This window comes from Scyliorhinus torazame, chromosome 3 (assembly GCF_047496885.1).
Source record: "Scyliorhinus torazame isolate Kashiwa2021f chromosome 3, sScyTor2.1, whole genome shotgun sequence".
Taxonomy (NCBI): domain Eukaryota; kingdom Metazoa; phylum Chordata; class Chondrichthyes; order Carcharhiniformes; family Scyliorhinidae; genus Scyliorhinus; species Scyliorhinus torazame.
Genome location: NC_092709.1, coordinates 135,814,421 through 135,820,420, shown reverse-complemented (window position 1 = coordinate 135,820,420; position 6,000 = coordinate 135,814,421). Strand labels below are relative to the sequence as shown.

General features: G+C 44.5%; 1 protein-coding gene across 1 annotated transcript in view; it reads left to right on the top strand.

The window, feature by feature from the left end:
- Window positions 1–2,418: 2,418 nt before the first annotated feature.
- prkg2 (protein kinase cGMP-dependent 2) overlaps window positions 2,419–6,000 on the top strand; it is a 187,100-nt gene continuing 183,518 nt past the window's right edge. Inside the window, exons 1-2 of the mRNA XM_072496242.1 lie at window positions 2,419–2,670; window positions 3,424–3,645. The gene's annotated coding sequence lies outside the window, so the exon portion shown is untranslated. The remainder of the gene's footprint in view (window positions 2,671–3,423; window positions 3,646–6,000) is intronic.

The following is a 6,000-nucleotide window of genomic DNA, read 5'->3' as shown; positions in this document are numbered from 1 at the left end:
CATCTGAACTAGTCTGCTATTGCCCTGGTCACAGTGCACCCCCGAGAGCCCGAGACCCAATATGGTTGCCTTTTATACCCCTGTTGGTCCGGCCCTCTAGTGATCATGTGGTGCTACTGATTACACATTTAACCCCTTGTGTACATGCACATATAGAGATCACTACAGTCATATTGACATTCACTGAGATGGCAGTCTGAATGATGCAGCGGTGTGGTTACACTCGCTGGTACTCATCTGGATTGCATCCACTGATGTTGCTGCCTCTTTACACACTGTTCCTCACCTAGATTAGGTCAGATGACATATTCACAATAGTAAATGCAGGATCAAGCAGCCCTAAGTCCTTGGTATATGTCCGTCTTCTATCATGTCAATCATCCCAGTTTCAGGTCCCCTGCTTTAATTGTATCTACTCCTCCTTCACAGCATTAGCATTTCCAGACATGTATCAAGTTCAAAAATGTTGCACAGCATAAACTACAGACGCAGGTCAAACATTACCTTAATGTATTGTAAGGAATCCCTTGCTGTGAATCCAATGTTGCAAAGTTCACACCAAAATTCATCTTTCAATTAATAAGTTCGGTCTTATAAAATTATACTGCAGTGTTTGTTGGAAATTCACACAAATTAATGCGTTCAGTGGGATTTTTGTTCTGTTAATTGATCCCTCTGATAGGGTAACACAAGCTGTAAATGGAGGACTGATGGCAATGAAGGAAGCATATGTATCTTATCAATCTGTAGGATGTTCAGTGATTGTTTCCCAACAAGAAAGAACAAATTGCATTTATTTGGCCGCTTTCTCAACCTCAGGATATTGGAAAGTGCTTTACAATCAATGAAGCACTTTTGAAGTGCAGCAGCCACTGTTGCAATGTAGAGAACGTGGCAATTTGTGCACAGCAAGCTCCCACAAATAACAACATGATCTTAACCAGACTATCTATTTTTAATGACGGGCAACACCGTGGTACAGTGGTTAGCACTGCCACCTCACGGCGCTAAGGACCCGGGTTCGATCCCAGCTCCGGGTCACTGTGTGGAGTTTGCACATTCCCCCCGTGTCGGCGTGGGTATCACCCCCTCCACCCAAAGATGTGCACAGTAGGTGGATTGGCCGCGCTAAATTCCCCTTAATTGGTAAAAAAAGTAATTGGGTACTCTAAATTTATTTTTAAAAATCTATTTTTAAGGACATTGATTGCAGGACACATATTAACAGACAGGCTTCAGTTTAACATCTCATCTCAAGGACAGCACAGCGCTCTCTCTGTACTGTACAGGAGCGCCAGCCTAGACTTTTGCATTCAAGTCTCGAGAGTGGGATCCAAACCCACAACCTTTCAACTCAAAGGTTAGAGTGCAACCCAATGAACCACAGGTAACAAATACATTTTATGTGAAAAAACAACATATTGTTGAGAATTCAATGTTTGTGACAGGAGCCTTGCCTGTTGGCTGGAGAATTACCTGGAGTCCCCACTTTGACTCCATTGGATAAGGCCTGGTGGTATTAAATGCCCATCAGGCAATTACATGAGTGGCGTCAGGCCTTGCCCAAGATTAAAGACCCAAGACATGGAAGTCCCTCCTCCTGATAACTGCCGGCCAAATAGTGGCTGGTAGTTTTCCATTGCTGTCATTGCTAAAGGATTGGTGCCGGCAATGCACCTATCAGAGGCCCAGGATCAATAAAGGGGCTCATGCCAAAATTGAGTGAGGGTGGGATGGGGATTGTGGGATGGGAATCACGGGAGAGGGGGGAGGAGGGGTGGTACCTTAGTTTAGCTCAGTTGGCTGACAGCTGATCTGTGATGCAGAGCTAGGTTCAGTTCCCAAGCCGGCTGAGGTTATTCAGGAAGGCCCCGCCTTCTCACCCTTGCCCTTTATCTGAGGTGTGGTGTCCTCACCTTAAATCACCACCAGTCAGCTCTCCCCCTCAAAGAGGAAAATAGTTTATGATCAACCGGGACTATGGCAACTTTACTGCCATTACCCAGCGCTGTAAAAATAATATTGGCTTGTTTTTTGAACTGGATGTTCACATATTTTGGGTGTGGTTTTCTGCAATCTTCTTGAGGATAAACAGAGGAAATATTTCAGCAAGAGAACATAGAGAGCAATGGTTAGGATTGGACTCACTTAGCTCAGTCAGTACAACTTATGTGCCACAGGGGGGCCTTGCTTTACTTACATTAGACAATCCCTAGCTACTGTATTATACATCTTGCTAATGAGCCTGCTGAAAGACTGCCCTTTGTCTCTGTAGTAGCTCGCCTCTTTAAGGGACGTTCCCAGAGGGAGAGGCCACGTGACCTGCTCGTCCAATCAGGGACGGAGTTCGGATTTCACTGGGACATGTTGGGACTTGTCCCAGTAGTTGAGCCCTAGAACTGAGTATGGAAAGACCATTTTAAAGCACGTTGTTAATAGTTGTTTATATTTGGAATAAATTATTGTTTCTTAAGTTAACTGATGGAGTCAATTCTTGAAGTTATTACATTGGCGACCAGTGACTCAGATTGCAAGAATTTGTGGAAAAAGTACAATTGCAAGAGTTGGAGAACAAGTCCCGAGGGGTCCAGTCTGCAAGGAAGAAAACAGTCGACATGCTCCTTTTTGGAAAATTCTGCTGGTCAATTCTGCTACAGAAGATTGGATTCTGTATGTAGAACACTTAAAATTATATTTCCGTGTGAATGAAATAGGGGGGGGGGGAGGAAAAGCAGAGAGTAATTTTGTTAACTGTGTGTAGGGCACGACACACAGTCCAATTCAAAGCTTAACATCCCCGTATGCCCCGATACCAAAACATTTGCAGATTGTAGAGTTACTCAAAGGACACTATCATCCCAAGCCTGTTTTAATTGTATAGTTTTGCAAGTTGAATTCGACCAGGAAAGGCCCAGGGGAGACCATTGCAGACTTTGTGGCAAGGCTCAAGAAGGTTGCAGAGCCTTGTGATTTTTGAACCAAATTAAATGAGATGCTAAGAGATCGTTTAGTATGTAGCATTAATGATGAAGCCATACAAAATAAGTTGTTGGCAGAAAGGGAAGTAGATTTTAAAAAGGGGCTGGAGATTGATTTAGCCATAGAGAGCGTGGAGAAGGGCGCCCGAGTGTTACAAAGCACTCTGAGCAGCGCAATCCACAGGTTTGGGTGGAAAACTACAAGCTGCAGTGACACCAGGAGTGAATGCATTGTTCCAAGCAACTAAATTAATAGAGGAACTGGAAGAGCCAGAAGGTATGGAAGATTAAATCCCCAGTCTAGGATGGACGTAGATGGACAAAGTCTTACAGATATGGGGATGTATGCACATTTAGTGAAGCTGAATGATTCATGTAAGGAACTTGTTAAATCCTTGTCTGTTCCATGTTTCTTTTTTAAAATTTCTGTCCTGCAATATTGCAGATTTTGTTTTAAACTGCAGACTTTGGTCGAACTGAAAACACCCCTGGTCTCAAGCACTGGCCCAGGCCTCTCCATTGATGTTCTGTGGCATAGCCCATGATGTCATTTTGATGGACATGGCAAGCAGGCAGTCGGTGCTTCTGAGATTCTGGGACATCTTCTGTTCTCGTTTGGGATTGATCGAGCTAGTCAGAGAGTTGCTGGAAGATTCTGAGAACCCAGGTCAGCTTCATTTTGTACCTCAGTTCTGTGCAGACTTGAAAAGTAGCACATAGCCAGACTCTCTCTCTCTCTCTCTCTGTCCATCAGCTTTTGGCATAGTGATTTGAATGCTTCCAGCCAGCCTGGGGAAGCAACTTCTGCCATAAATGTCTCCAGCCAGGTCGGTGAAAGTGTAAAACTCTGTTTGAAAGGCCTGGTGATTTTAAATGTTTCCAGATAACCGGTGAAAGTGACCCATGAGAGGAACTGTGAGCATGTAGACATTTCTATCCTGATGAAGAACTGTGAAACCAGTGCTCCAAATTCTCCCTTCACTATTGGAGTCCTCCTGAGGGCTCAGAACAAAGAGAGAGGCTGTTTAAAAGCCCACCTAAAATCCTCATGCTGAGAACTGTAGTTTCAACTCAGTGAGGCTGCTAGTCCATCTGGTGGCCGCACGCTGGAATTGCACAGCTTTGAGGAGGGCTATCAGTGTGAGACTGAGGTCAGTCAACTGGAAGTGATTCCTCAGAGAAAATTCTCTACCCTGCCGATTCTAGTTGAAGACCACCATTAGAAGATCGCTGACTACAAAGTCCATTACTTCGGCAGCAAAGAACTATCTCACACCTTTTAATCCCTGTTATTTTCAATGCTTTCCTTACCCCCACCATATGTTTGTCCTGTGTTGTCTGGATGGAGGGTGGGATGGGGTTTGGGGAACAATTAGATTAGCAGACCACTGTTCCATTCTTACGTAAGAACATAAGAATTAGGAGCAGGAGTAGGCCATCTGGCCCCTCGAGCCTGCTCCGCCATTCAGTGAGATCATGGCTGATCTTTTGTGGACTCAGCTCCACTTTCCGGCCCGAACACCATAACCCTTAATCCCTTTATTCTTCAAAAAACGATCTATTTTTATCTTAAAAACATTTAATGAAGGAGCCTCAACTGCTTCACTGGGCAAGGAATTCTATAGATTTTTCAACCCTTTGGGTGAAGAAGTTCCTCCTAAACTCAGTCCTAAATCTACTTCCCCTTATTTTGAGGCTATGCCCCCGAGTTCTGCTTTCACCCGCCAGTGGAAACAACCTGCCTGCATCTATCCTATCTATTCTCTTCATAATTTGACACGTTTCTATCAGATCCCCACTCATACTTCTAAATTCCAACGAGTACAGTCCCAGTCTACTCAACCTCTCCTCGTAATCCAACCCCTTCAACTCTGGGATTATCCTAGTGAATCTCCTCTGCACACCCTCCAGCGCCAGTACGTCCATTCTCAGGTAAGGAGACCAAAACTGAACACAATACTCCAGGTGTGGCCTCACTAACACCTTATACAATTGCAGCATAACCTCCCTAGTCTTAAACTCCATCCCTCTAGCAATGAAGGACAAAATTTAATTGGCCTTCTTAATCACCTGTTGCACCTGTAAACCAACTTTACTATTATATATTCATATTTTTCCTTGTTATAAATAAACAGTTTTTAAATGTTTTTATAAATCTGGTGCTTGTAACTCATTGGAACAGTCAAGGGTTAAAGATCTTGGATAATACACAAATTGTTGGTTAATTCACTTGTTTTGGGACTCCAGGGTCTGTGAGGCTGGAATTGACCACACTCGCCCAGGGTGTTGTAGCATTCAGGTGCGGGAAAAAGGACATTTGAGACATAAGCACAGTATAAGCAGAGCGTGCCTAGCACTAGTAGCCTAAACAGTACAGCATCAGTATATCGTATGGAACATGGTCCTGAGGAGGAGTAGAAAGTTATGCCTGTCAATAACATAAAAGCGGGAAAAGTGGCCCCAATCACCATGGGGTTAGTAGTAAATGGAAGAGCATTATGGATGAAAGTAGGCACTTGGGCTTCAGCCACCATGGTGGGGCAGTAGACCTCCGGTACCTTCAAGAAGGTGTCTACCCCTGAGGTTGAAGAACACTGGGACCAGGCTGACAACATTTGCGAGGGAGGCCATAAAGATGATTGGCGCAACGATGACCCCAGTGAGCTCTCAACAGCAGTCCACTCAGCTGCCTTTAGACCGAGCTTAATGGGGCGTGACTGGCTCCAGGAGAACAAATTAATTTGGCTAGTTTTTTCAGCATCAAAGAAGGGGGTCCTCTGAAAATCATCAGCAAGTACCAAGATTTTTTCCAGGAAGGACTGGGGAAAAAAAAGAATTCAAAGCGAGAATTCATGTGAACCTGGAAGTCACCCCAAGATTTTTCAGGGCTAGACCTGTCCCCTGTGCATTATTGGAGAAGGTCGAAACCGAGCTGAAAAGGCCGAAAGACTGAGGCATCAGTCACCCACTGCGGGTTGCAGAATGAGCAGCACCCATTGTGTCTGCAGTGAAACCGGATAAA